The 14,346-nt window shown below is 43.7% G+C and overlaps 1 protein-coding gene across 6 annotated transcripts in view; it reads left to right on the forward strand.

Moving 5' to 3' along the window:
- Positions 1–14,346, forward strand: part of FHIT (fragile histidine triad diadenosine triphosphatase) — a 1,817,667-nt gene that overhangs the window by 777,702 nt on the left and 1,025,619 nt on the right. The window contains exon 1 of one of the 6 annotated variants that reach the window (XM_004702541.2): positions 9,013–9,033. The exons of the other annotated variants lie outside the window; for them this stretch is intronic. The gene's annotated coding sequence lies outside the window, so the exon portion shown is untranslated. Of the gene's footprint in view, positions 1–9,012; positions 9,034–14,346 lie in introns of those variants that run through there. 6 annotated transcript variants of the gene reach the window in all.

Here is a 14,346-nt window from a genome sequence, read left to right on the forward strand (position 1 = left end):
TGAGTGAGTGAGTGAGTCCAAACCTTCATTTTACAAATGAAAACAGAGGCCCAAGAAATAGGTCTCCTCTAGTCTGTTCTCTTACCATAAATCAAACATGATTAACCTGCTCTTGAAGGGAGATGCTGAGGAAAGGGAATCAGTCCTTCAGAAGGACTTGATCTAATCATGTCTACGAGCTTGCTGTCTGATCTTTTCCTCCTTTCCTTTTACCAAGAACACTCTCCATCCGGAAGGTCCTTCACAGCATCACTTCTTGTGTACTCACGGAGCTCTATTCTAATTGTAATTTTCTTTCTTTGAAACTACAAGGTTTCTGTAGTCCCTCGAAGGTCTCTCTTTGCTTCCCACCTCCACACAGCCGCAGGACAAAGATGCCTCTGTCTTTAGTACGTCATCTTGAACATTATCCCAGTAACTGTTTGAGGGACCGCCTGTTTTCTCCCTGCATATATGCAAAATTCCTGCTTACTGTAATATTTTCTCAAATTATCCCCAGAACTCAAAAGAGTTCTGCCTAGTCTACCAATGTGAAAGAAAATTAATTGATATTAATTCATCTTTTTTTCCCCTGGATGACAATTTTTTTCTTGATCTCAGTGTTGGTAATACATTATTCAGTGTTCTTAATAACAGCTTGTGGCTTTGCCATTTAGTTGCCAGAGTTGTTCAGTATCCAGAGCAGCACTCCTTGAGATGTGCCTTTGACAGCAAACTGCAGGTCTTGTTGGCCAGCCGACTTACAATGGCTGCTAAGTGTTCCAAGGGCATTTGGAAGGAGCGCACGCTCCTTCATCCCTGGGTTGGTGGCCTTTGATCGGAATAGACTGCGGTTCACTTCAACCCGCATCTGTCTGCTCTGTGTCAAAACCTAAGCTAGGCACTTGAGGATTGGTTTTTTTAATGTACTCGGTGTTGTTTAAGCCTTCAGAGAAATCCCCTTCTGAGAGTGAGGCCAGCTTCAAATGAACTGGTCCAGGTGGTGGCACATGCTGTATTTCCAGGTGTGGAGATTTCTGGGCACGTAAAGAAGTATGACCAATGAAAAAAGGCTGACACAAGGGGACGGCCCTTTAGTGACATCCTGAAAACGATGCAGGAGCTCCTCAGAAAGGCAAGAAGTTAGTTAATGACTAGAAATGTGAAACAGAAGTTGTAGGTTCCTACTTCCTCCTGGTCTCTTTGCATCCTAGAATGCTTGATCCCAACTTAGATCCCCTCTCACAGTGTGCCATCCATGGAAATTGGCTCCTGATGCATAAAAATCCACCACTTTCATCCAGAGTATGAATGTTTCATTGTAAATCTTCTCATGGCGACCCCCTTCCGTCTGGAAAGCCCTACCACTTCTTCCATCCTTACGGAAGGCCTGGCTCTGGAATGGATAGGCATCCCATTTGATGTATTTGCCATGTCTTCCTGACAGGAAGCTCACGCAGAATCACTTCTCACACATGTGTACACAATGGAATTCCCGAGGAGCTCCCCAAGATGCTGACGCCTGGTCCCTCCCTCTGAGATGGTGACTTGATTGATCTGGATCATAGCCTGAACTCTGACATGTTTGAATGAGCCCTCGGCGGTGATGAGCATATTCTGCAGTTGATGGTGCTGACGGAAGCACCCCTCTGAATACACTCAAACCCATGCGGTGATGCACTTCAGATGGCTAATTGTATAAGAGGTGACTTCTGCTCAATTGAGCTATTTTATTGAAATAAATAAAAATCATTAAGACTCATTTGAGAGTCAGTGCCATGCACTAAATAGGAAAACTGAGACTTGAAGAAACAAAGTAGCTTGCCTGAGGTCTGACAGCAATCTGAGGTGGAATAAGAACCCATGCGGCCTGACTGATTCATATGCTCTGTGATAATTCCACTAGGCTGCTCTTATCTTCCCGGAGGGACGTTGGTGGCACAGCGTGTTATGAGGTGGGCTGTTTTTAGCAGTCGTAACACCACTGATGCTTTGTAGATGAGACATTCTGCTCCCACTGGTTGCAATGAGATAGAATAAACTTGCTGGCAGTGGGTTTGGTTGGCTTATTCTCTTCCAGAGACCCTCTGGCGGCACAGTGGCTAAGCTCAGCTGCGGCCCTAAAAGTCAATGTTTAAATCCACCAGCCTATTCCGGAGAGAAAGATGTGGCGATCTGCTTCCTCGAAGATTATTGGGGACTCCATGGGCACTGGGAACTCCATGGGGCAGTTCTCCACTGTCCTCTATACAGTTGGCATGAGTGGGAATTGGTTAAGGGACAATGAACTTTGGAGGTTGTCTTCAAAGACTCCCTGCTTCACGCAAACATCTGTCATTAGCAGCTGCTCACCTAAAGATTTAAAGCTTGGGTTCACCCAGAGCTTCTTTAGAAGAAAGGCCTGCACTGGTGATCCCCTTGCAGAGGGGTCTCAGGGAGATGAGCCAGTCAGGGTGCGATGTAACAACGATGAAAAATACAACTTTCCTCTAGTTCCTAAATGTTTCCTCCCTGCTCCCACTACAATGACTCAAATTCGACCTTGCAAGTCTGGCTAGACCAGAGGATGTACACTGGTACAGATAGGAACTGAAAATATAGGGAATCCAGGGCGGATGATCCCTACAGGACCAGTGGTGTGAGTGGCGAAACAGGGAGAGTAGAGGGAGAGTGGGTAGGAAAGAGGGAACCGATTACAAGGAACTATATGTGACCTCCTCCCTGGGGGACGGACAACAGAAAAGTGGATGAAGGGAGACGTCGGACAGGGCAAGATATGACAAAATAACAATTTATAAACTATCAAGGGCTCATGAGAGAGGGGAGAGCGGGGAGGGAGGGGGAAAATGAGGACCTAATGCAGGTGGCTTAAGTGGAGAGGAAATGTTTTGAGAATGATGAGGGCAATGAATGTACAAATGCGCTTTACACAATTGATGTGTGTATGGATTGTGATAAGAGTTGTATGAGCCCCTAATAAAAGGATTTTAAAAAAAAGAAAAACATAAAAATAAAAAAAGAAGAAAGGCCTGCAATCTATTTGTGAAAAATCACCTTTCAACCATGCCTGTGAAGCAGAGATCCACTCTGTCACACACAAGGTTACCAGGAATAGGAATTAACTCGATTGTAACTATTGTTTTTGTTGCTTTCAACCAAGAATCTGGTTCTGCAGGTCCATTACTGTGAAACATATACTTTGAGAAGCAGGGATGGATTTTTCCTCCCCATCTCTCCACATTCCTTCACGGTGTCAGTATTATGGAATCAGTGAGTCTCATTTGCAAGATGTTTGGCCCCAGGGCAGGGTAAAGGTTTGAGTTCCTTGGGAATAAAGTGCAAGACATTGACCACATTACCTTTGTACTGAAAGGATCGGAACTAGACCTCTCTGCGCATCAGGAGTCATCCTCAGAGGCAGCGGAGAGAAGGAAATAACTGGGGAGTGCAGTGAGAAATTCAAAATAAACTGTTCTACATCCTGGAACCTTAAAATAGAATTCTATTTAAAAAACCCTGCCTGGAGTGTTACCTTGCTCTTTGTCAACCCTCAGCAGAATTTGGATATAACACACGTAAAAATAGCTCAACGATAGTAGGGAACATGTTTGGGTGTGGACTATAGATAAGGGATGGGAAGGCAAGCCTTCAGTGAATTGGAAGGTCTGTTTTCCAGTACTAGGAGGCCATTAAAAGGGAGAATATTTTTGAAAGAAAAGAACAAATCCTTACCAGAATGAATTTTTACAAATGTGCTTTCTAGAAAGAGTATCCAACGAGAGACAGCAAGGGGACTTTTTGAAGAGCAGTACTTTGTCCCATAGACATAGCTGATCACTGCCTGCCTCCTAATGGTTACTTCTCTTTAACTAGATGGTCCTTTTTCGGAATAAACATTGAGTTAAAAAAAATGAGCTCAGCTCAGAGCTGAAAGGGAGCTCATTACAAATGGCATTTGTAGACACGTACAGGTTGAGTTCCAGGGGCCATTTCAGTTCATTTTGCTATACTACTTAGGCAACAACTACTTCCTAAAGTGTGGAAACATCTAGCAGTTTCCAATCTGTTTCTTATTGTCAAACATCAGCTTTAAGAGAGTCAGTTATAGGTGCTTTGCTGCTCTTTGTTTTTAACACAACTTTGTCTAGTCTTGTCAACAATATTTGCCTGAATTCTTTTTGTTTGTTTAAAATATGAATTTATCCTTTTTTTACATCAGTGAAATTGACTGCTCTGATATTTTTTAAGGACAGTGTGTGGATGCCTGCTGGTATCTGGTAGTGAGAGGTGGAAGTCGGAAATGAGGTTTGGCATTCCCCATCAACGGAAAGAGCTGCGTTTTTCAGGTATTAAATATGTATATACATAGTCGAGGTTGGCTCGCTGACCATTCCTCGTTGTCAAACTACAAGGGATTGAATATCATGCGTGCACAGGTCTTCACTTAGATGACTCCCTGCCTTACCCAGATCTCAAAGTGGCTGGTCAAGCAATCACCCCACTTACCCAGCTAACCCGCTGCCACTCCATCACACTCTGCTCTGTCATCTCCTTTACATTTCCCCAGGTGGGAGAGCGACCTAAAATCATCGTATTTTACTTTTTTATTGTCCTCTCTCTTCCCATCACAGAAAAGAACCTGCCTGGTTTATCACATTGCAGGGCTGTTGTACATGGCAGTTGGTATAATTACATGAAGTAATTGGTGTAAGGCAGATTGACTCTGAGCTCCACTTTAGTCTTTTGAGTCTGTGCCTCACCAGCACCAGTGCAGAGCTGGGCACACAGTAGATGTTGAATAAATGAATTAAAACACGAATGAAAAAAAAAAAAGAATGAATGTGTTAAGGTAAAAGTTAACAGATAGGTAGGTGTTTCTTTACTGATAGATAACCAGGATTATCTTCATGGTTTCCCCTGAATTTAAGGTTCCAAATCTTCTGGGGAATGCCAAACCTCATTTCTGACTTCCACTTCTCACTACCAGATACCAGCAGGCATCCACACTGGTACTAGACAGTGGGCAGGATTTTGTTACTAAGAAAGATGCCTGTGAGTTGGGAAAAGGTCTTTCGCTGTGTGTAGGTGGAGTCTATTCTGTGCAGCAAAGGCTGCCGAAGACTGTGCCATTTGGTAGGGAGCTATTGTCCATGGACGCATCTGAGCAAAGGCTCAAACATTTCTGGGAGAGAATGAACCAATGGTCTCTCGAGCTCCAGTTCTCAGCATTATTTGAGTGGCATCAGAACCGCAAAGGTCAGCCCACGAGTTCTCTTTTCAAGCCACACTGGAAAATGGCCTGAACTGGTTGTTGTTTTCCGTTTTCCTTCATCTCTGTGAGAAGAATTGAGCGAGTCACCTGTCCTCTGCCCAGATGGCTCATTTCAACATCTGTGAGCGAAGAGTTTTTTTCCTTTTCCCTCATTTCACCATCATCTGAGGGTGGGAACTGAAAGCACACGAACAAGCACATAACCCTCCAGCATCTTCAACCAGCTCTTGTCCCGTGAGTCGCAGCGTGTGAAGGTCTCCCGCCGGTCACTGGGCTTTACCGGAGAAGAACAGGGAGAGGAGAAATGCACTCAAGTTTTCTGATTGCGCTTTGTTTTCCAGGCGCATTGAAAAAATAGTTCTCTAGAAAGCTTGGCCTCGGATACTGACTTTGTTCTTTGTTTCAGAGTCAGATTGGGTGTTGCATGGGCCCCAGCATGCCTTCCGTTTCATTGGTCATTTGGACCTATGCATGCATTGGTGCTTTAAAGGTATACCATTGCTTTAGTTTGGTTTGGTTTGCCACAGCAGTATCGTAGGTGGTATCTCGAGTTGTTCAGTACTGGTGATAGAAGGAGGGAAAAGAAAACCTGCTAGTATGGAATTGATTCAGACTCGCGAATAACGAACTCAGTGGACTCTGTACAATATGCAAATGATGCTAGGTGATCTAATACGTGAGAGAGCGAAACAAACACCAAATTAGAGTGCATATGTGAGGCACTGTTAGGAATGTGAGCAGAGTACTGCAAATTAGCAAAATGAGGGAAGAGCCACTACCATATATCTGCATTATGCTAAGTAGGTAAGGCCGCATTCTCCTTAAATAGATTGCATCAACAGCCTTGATAATGGAAGAACATTGCCTCCAAAGGAAAACACCAATTATCTGGGAACTGTCTCATGTGCTTCCCAACTAGGCAAACTTTCTATATTCTCCCGGCCTTACAGCCGTAGCCAACACAAAGCGACCCTATTGGACCAGGTGGAACTGTCCCTCTGGGTTTCTGAGACTGTACCTCTTTACGGAAGTGGAAAGCCTTATCGTTCTCCTACCCTTCCCCCATTAAGACATTTATTTTTGGTGTTATTAGCTGTGACCTGGAACCTCTGAGAGTTTTCATCCTGGGATGTCTGTATTGCAGTCTTCATCCTGAAATAGCTGTCCTTGACTTGAGCCTGTATCCTGGGATGTCTGTCCTTGACGTCTCTGAATGTCATGCTCTGGCCTGTCCCCTGCAGCTTATCCTGCCTGGGAAAGGGGAGATCACGTGCTGTAATGCAGACAGGTGGTTTCCAGAGCCACCAACCCTGGAAGACTCCAACTTCTTCACAACAGGGCTTAAGTAATTGAAGAAGAGGTGGGAAGCACACATGTTTGTTTAGTAGTGTTTGTAGGGCAGCTTCATAGAGAGATGGCATAAATGCTGGTAAGAGGGGGCAGCTGTCTCCACGTAAGCTTTCCACCCTCTCAGAGGGGCATTGGGGAATGTGAGGTGGGTGGGCGCAAGCACTGGTGAGCGGGAGGCCTCTCAGGGCCAGTCTGGGAGACGTGGACGTTAGAGGGTGCTTTGTTCTCTCCGTGAGGGACAGTGCTGTCGCAATCAGGAAATAATGAAACATCGTGAAGTGAGAAGGTCCTGGGAAAGTGCAGGGAATGAAACGGACGGCGAGATGGGACACTGCTCCAGAGCACCCTGAGGAGCTGCCGGTCACCTGGGACTTCCGCTGTCACTGCGAGGACACCGCTGTCCACGGTGCTTCCCTTGTTCTTGTGCTGGACACACCACGTTTGTCATCCTTTCCAAAGTCACCCACAGAACAGGCTAATGTTTTCTTGGTTTGTGCTGAATTTTGTAGAAATAAGTGCCTGTAGGGAAAATTTAATTGTCTCTTTATTTCTCCCCAACCCATCCCCTCGTTTTAATTCCCTAAATAGTTTGAAAATTAATACGACTGTGGATTTACTGAATTCACTAATTAATAAGAAGCTTGACATTTACTAATATAAAGCTATGAATAAACCCACTAATTTAAAAATTATGTCACAATCAGAAGGTTCCCATGGAAGCTGGAAGCCCAGAGAAAAACGTGATCTTTAGGTACTTATTAACAAGTTGATTAGTCAGAGGATTATCGCAGAACAGGTTATTTGGATGCTAGAAGCTTATTCTGGTCCACAACTGAAAAAGCTAAGCTCTCAGAAGAGGCATGTGCTATCAGATTGTTCGGCCGAAACGCTGGAACCATCTCAGGACTGCCATAAAGAGTTTCTTGGAAGATCAGTCTAAATTCTTTCTTTAAAAAAAAAATCATTTTATTGGGGGCTTGTACAACTCTTATCACCATCCATATATCCATCCATTGTGTCAAGCACCTTTGTACATTTGTTGCCGTCTTCATTCTCAAAACATTTTCTTTCTACTTGAGCCCTTGGTATCAGTTCCTCATTTTCCCCCCTTAAATTCTTTCCAAAGCTGGGATGAAAGATTGGCTTGCAGTAGCTCCCATTGATTAGTAATGACTAACTGGAAGGCAGTTAAGAAGATCATGCAGGAGAACTTGCCAGAGTTGATTAGTGATGCCTGTCATGGGTGCAGGAGGAGGATTCAAAAACATGAGTCTCAGGTGTGGGCCTTTTCTGACATAGAAGAAGAAGCCAGGCAGTGAGCTGACCAAGGAATTTGTATTCTTTTTATTGTATCAGAACTCATAGGTATGTGTGTTTAGTGAGAAAATGCTCTTTTTTTTAATCGTTTTATTAGGGGCTCATATAACTCTTATCACAATCCATACATACATCTATTGTGTAAAGCACATTTGTACATTCATTGCCCTCATCATTCTCAAAACATTTGCTCTTAGTGAGAAAATGCTCTTACTGGGCAGCGTCACAGGAGGAGTTAATAGTCCTGTCCTAGAATTCTAAAGGGCGAGCTGAGTGAAACGCTGACCTGAGCCATAAAGTGTCTTCATTCGGCCACGTGTGTGCACCAGGCAGGGAAGCAGGTCAGGGAGATCACAGGAGAGCGGTTCAGAATGCATTTCCCCTCAGAGAACAGAACTGGAGCGGGGTCGAGAGGGCGCACCTTTGTCTTGTCAGCAGCTCTTCAGGGTGTGTTCGCTCCCGGCTCGCACTGGGGTACACAAAGGCCAGGGTGAAGACGATGGGAGGGAAGTTGCCCCATGAAGTCTGTCCCGGCAGGACTCTCCAGAAGTCATCTAAACCAGATCACTTAAACTTCAAGACACTCTTTTGCTTTTCCTCCTTAACTTCGCTGTGTTAGTTTTATGAGCAGCAACTGCCCTTCGTTATATTTATTATCAAGCCAAGGTTCAAATGTCTGGGTGCAAAGGCAAAGGGAAGTGTTTGAAGTGTCATTTTAAAAGCAAGAGCCAGAAGACTCGGGAGCACCAAGACACCCCCCTGGGAGGATCCTCTTCGCCATGTGCCTAGGGCCCCAAGTTCATTTTTCAGCAGTGCTTAGATACTTAATTAGTGATTGTTTGTCAGAATTTTAATTATTCTGTTACGCTCCTCAGCCCACTTGGTAGTGAGAGTTGTCATAAATTACCCTTAGCAACGACACGCACTTGGTATAGCTGCCCCCTAAGCCTACATGTTTTTTTGTTTTTTCGTGTCACAGATGAACCAAGTGGGCGGATGGAAACAGAGCCTGTTGGAGAGCTGAGCGGACCTTGGTCATACCCTTGGCTGGCTGTTGAACCTGAGAGAAGGCCCAGAGCCTCCTTTGAGGGTCTACGTGATCACTTTCCAAATATGTTAGTCCAGTTAGATTGACTCTTGGGCGGCAGCGATTGTGTCCTAGAAAATTAACCCTTTTCCTGATTTTCACATCTTTTTCATTGTTCTTCCTGCCATGTTCTGGAGGTACATGTAAGGAGCAGTCATTGACATTGAAAAGAGATGCCCAGAAAGAGAAAAGATGGGAAGAAGCCCCGGGTTAAGTCCTTTCTATATGCCTTTCTCTTTTCCTGGAGGTACATAGGAGGTTGGGGCACATCCATCATCAGCTCCCTCACTTGCTATGTGAACTTGAGCAAGTGATTAAACACTCTGTGCTTTTCTGTGCTGTGAAATCATCATGATGGAAACACCTCCTCCCCTATCAGGCTACGGAGCAGATTAAGCGACATAGGTACATAAAGCACTTAGTTTAATGATTATGCCAGCTGTAAAGTATGCCTATCAGGATGACCACTGCATGCCAAGTTTCCCAACCATCTCTACCTCAGGGGCATCAGTAGGGGTGTTTTTTCTTGGCATGGTAGCCCCACCTACTGATTTCAGAAAAAAGATTTCTCTTTGCTTTATGGGACTGTGAAAAAGAGAGTCTTCTGTCGCTCTTCCCTGTGCCCAGGAATTCCTAGACCGTGTTGCACGTGATGCTCACTGTGGATCTCACTAAGCACCTGCAGGAATGGGGGAAGGGTTGCCCACCTTGGTGTTGCCACCGTTCTTCATCTCTGTTGTTGGCTTCCATGACCGACAGGGTGTTGTCATCCTCCCAACCCATCCAGGCCCTCGATGGGGTTTGCTCTCTTCTCAACAGTGCCCAGTGAGTGCTTTCATCTTTCTACTGAGGGAAGCTTTGGGATCTTAGCTCATGGGACCTCACTCAAGTCATTTGACCTCTCTGTGTCTCTTCCTCTACATCTATTGTGCATACTGTTGGGGATTTAAGTGAGCTAACATAGGACAAATGGCCAATGTTTGACCCAACACGCAGGAGTATTCAATGAAAGCTTATGTGCCATCAGTATTGTAACGTCCTGCTGCTGTCAACAGATATGAAGTCCAGGAAGAGATGGGTTTAAGGTCAGTCCCATTTTCCCCAGTTAACTATAAAGAAATCATTGTTATAGCTTCAGGGGGACCAGCTGATTCCTCGTCCTTTATCTTTCTGTCTCCTATGAATCTGGCTCTGTCTTTCCTCGGTGGTCAGGAAACTTTATCTATGTCAATTAATATTTCTCCAGCACCTCTTGCGTTTGAGGCAATATGGTGGTCATTGTGAGAGAAGCCAGAGAACGTTTGTACACAGACAAATCACTCAAATAATGATAAGGGACTCATTTTTCTTTTGAAGTTAGGACAAGATCAAAAAAGTGGTAGGAAAATGACCAATTAGTGTTTTCTTTGAGAAGTCTCCGCTCCAGCAAGCCCTTATATAAATGAAGAGGAGGACAAGGAAGAAAAGCATTATTATAAGGGAGGCAATACTCAGTATGCAAATGAGTCTGACCACACAGGAAAGCTGTTTTGAGTCTGTGTGAATCATAAGACCAAAGTGAATGTATAATAGCCACCCTGCAAATTCCAGCTCTCTTGCAGAAGCTTGCCTGTAGACAGAAAACTTCCCACCTGGACTGAACAATGGAGCCACGTGACAGGATTCGGGTGTGGGTCTCAGTCTGCTTGCTCGTTAGTGTAGATCATGCTCCCCAGTTAGGCAGCCAGAGCCTCATTACTGTTCATAAGAGCAAGCTAATAATTAAGAGTTCTGAATTTCCTAAATGGTGACAAATAGAGTGAAGAGGTAATGAGATGGGTAGGGATGGAGATTCCCTGATGAGTTCCTATCGCAGCGAGCATGGGGAAATGAAGAAAAAGTCGGGGGGACTTGTAAGTGTCACTCCAAGAGCTTCTCACCAAGCCCATACATCTCTGGGGTAGGGAAGCAATGACAAGCAAAACTGTTCCTGATGGAGTCCTGCATAATGCTGCACCGTAAAAGCCACGATGGTGGAAGAAATTTCAAGACTTGATTTCTTCCAAATTCTTGTCTTATTTTACTCTTTGTCTTTTTACACGCTTTGTCTTTTTTTACTTATTTAAAATAAGACACGGCCATCATACCACAATATGTAAAGAAGTTGGGAAGCACTATCCCAAGACCCTGTGACTGATGGCCTTGTTCGGGTCGTCTGCTGTTCTCCTGAGCCCTGGTCATGCTGGGTTCTAATGAACGAGCGCATGGTAGAGAAACCATTGTTGGATCTTTGGTCATTTTATTGAACCATTGTCTCTGTGAATCTAGGAGAGATCAATAGCTGAATGAATGGTCTGGGATGGCTTTGGAGTGAAGGCCTTGAATTTGTATTTTATTTTAATGTCTTCCAGATCATAAATAAAGACAAAAGTGTAAGACTTGATGTCTTTGAAATATGGTATTGGCAAAGAATATTGAAAATACCATGGACTATTTGAAGTACAAGCAGATTTGTCTTGGAAGAAGTATAGACAGAATGCTCCTTAGAAGAGAGGATGATGTGGGGGAGAGTGGAGTAGGGACCGAAATCCGATCTGTAGGCAACTGGACATCCCCTTACTGAAGGGTCGCGGGGAGGAGAAGAGCCAGTCAGGGTGCAGGGTAGCAACGATGAAACATACAATGTTCCTCTAGTTCCTAAATGCTTCCCCCCGCCCCACTATCATGATCCCAATTCTACCTTACAAATGCAGCTAGACCAGAGGATGTACACTGGTACAGATAGGAACTGGAAACACAGGGAATCCAGGACAGATGATCCCTTCAGGACCAGTGGTGAGGGTGGCGATACCAGGAGGGTGGAGGGAGGGTGGGGTAGAAAGGGGGAACAGATTACATGGATCTACATATAACCTCTGCCATGGGGCACGGACAACAGAAAAGTGGGTGAAGGGAGACATCAGATGGGGTAAGATATGACAATATAATAATTTATAAATTATCAAGGGTTCATGAGGGAGGGGGGACTGGGGAGGGAGGGGGGAAAATGAGGAGCTGATGCCAGGGGCTTAAGTGGAGAGCAAATGTTTTGAGAATGATGAGGGTAACAAATGTACAAATGTGCTTTACACCATTGATGTATGTATGGATTGTGATAAGAGTTGTATGAGCCCCCACTATAATAATTTAAAAAAATAAAATAAAATATGCCTTTACTGTTAAAAAAAAGAACTGAGGATGATGAGACTTGGTCTCTGGTGCTTTGGGCATGTTACCAGAAGAGACCAGGCCCTGGACAAGGTCGCTGCACTTGGTAAGAGGCAAGGTCAGTGAAAGAGAAAGACCGATAAGGAGCTGGATTGACACAGTGGCTTCAACCACGAGCTGAAATATAACAATGCTTGTTAAAATGGCGCAGCACTGGGCAGTGTGTTGTTTCATTGCGCTGTGTGGCCACTCTGAGCTGGAGCTGATTCGCTGTCAGCTAACAGCAGCAGTGGTGATATGTAGTTGCTATGAAAAGAAATTGATGCAGAATGCTCGATGTGTGGTTCTAAATTTACTGCATTCCCTGATTTCACCTGTAGTATATGATGATTTAATAGATTTAGCAGTTATGCAATTATCAGGTGAATAGCACAATTATATTGGAAGAAATTGCTGAGTACGAGGAACACTTAAAATAGAAGTAAGTGGGCAATGAATGTACAAATGTGCTTTAAACAATTGATGTATGGATAGATTGTGATAAAAGTTGTATGAGCCCCTAATAAGATGATTTAAAAAAAAAACAGAAGTAAGCTTATAGAGTTCAAATGACACACAGCGGTAATTGACATCAGAATTTGCTTTAGCACTCTGTTTCACCAAAATTCAATGAGTGACATTGCTTCACTACTAAAACACTGACATTTTACTTTTGTCAAAATATGGTGAAATTTTTCTTGTGTGCAGAGACAGTAATCACGGTCTTGCATTAATTTGTTTGGAAGCTTTGATTTCTTCAATGTTTACTTTGAAACTGTAACACAATTTGGGAGTTTTCCTATGACATTTCTCCATTTGTTATTGTTAATACAGCAGAACACATAAAGAAAAAAATGGTAAGAGACCCAGGTGTCTTGGATGTTGATAGGTCTCTGATGTGATAAAGGGATGCTAACAGATGGTTATTTCTGAAAAATGATAGTTGACTTAGATTTACCATGTAAAACTTCCAGAGCCAGTTGCCTTCATCCATTTTCAGTATTACCCCCCAGCCTGTGGAGGTAAACGTTGGTGGATCTTGCATGGTTGTGTGAAGGGTATGGTACAAATCAGAATTCAATAGATAGGGTTACAACCTTTTGGTTAATTCCTGGAGGTGTTAAGATGATTCTCAACTTGTGAATCTCTTCCTTAAGTGTGGTCTTAATATGAGAGAGAGCCTGTAACATTTCCTGTCGGTTATCACAGTTCATAGGAGATCATGGTTTGGGTTCTTTTTACTGTTAGGATGAATCCAGTGGCCTCTGTCACACTGTAGTCATTGTCCTTCAGTTTAGAAATCTGGTCTCTTTTAATCCTGCTTCTGCCTTCTTGACCCGAGATGGTTATCTGCAAACACAGGCTGTTTATTTTCGAAACGGCTCAAGGCCTTGATGCTGGTATGATAGACCTCCACCACCTGTATTTAGTTTGGCAGGAAATACTTGTTAAAGTATCATAATAAGCATTTTTTTGCATTTTTAAATTTTATGCACTTTAAGATCAGAGTTGAAGGATAAAACACACTGAAATCACTTCTTCGCTCCCTGTACGTTTTTTGGTTACATTATGCTAAAATTACAGATTTTAAAATATTTAACCATTTCAATGTTTTTACGTGCAGAATTCAATGACATGAATTTTGCCTATTTAGGCAATTATCACTACTATCCATTCCAAAATTTCATCATGACCTTAACAATTGTATTGCCCCCCTAAGTAACAACTCTCCCTCCTCCTCTCCCCCTCCCCCTCCTGGAAATTACTAGCAAACTTTGGTCTTTATACACTGTCCTATTCTAGGCAGTTCATGTACCCTTCTATGACTAGCTTATTTGGATCAGCATTAGGTTTCTATATCTTTGTTGGTCGAGGAAAGGAATTTGAGGACCCAGGTGAACTCCTTAAGGAGACTGGCATGAGAGAGTCTTCAAGAAGCAGGTCACCAGGCTTGTCTTTTCTGTTGCTTCTCAAGGGGTTCAAACCACCAACCATTTGGCTGGTAGTGAAGTGCTTAACTTCTTACACCACACTTCAAGCCACACGCCTTGGAGGGCTTCATAAAGTTCATGGAAAAGTGGAAATAAAAGAGTTTGTCCCGTGAACTTTTTGAAGC

This window comes from Echinops telfairi, unplaced genomic scaffold, assembly GCF_000313985.2.
Source record: "Echinops telfairi isolate 266 unplaced genomic scaffold, ASM31398v2 ScPeMD7_31;HRSCAF=116, whole genome shotgun sequence".
Classification (NCBI taxonomy): Eukaryota; Metazoa; Chordata; class Mammalia; order Afrosoricida; family Tenrecidae; genus Echinops; species Echinops telfairi.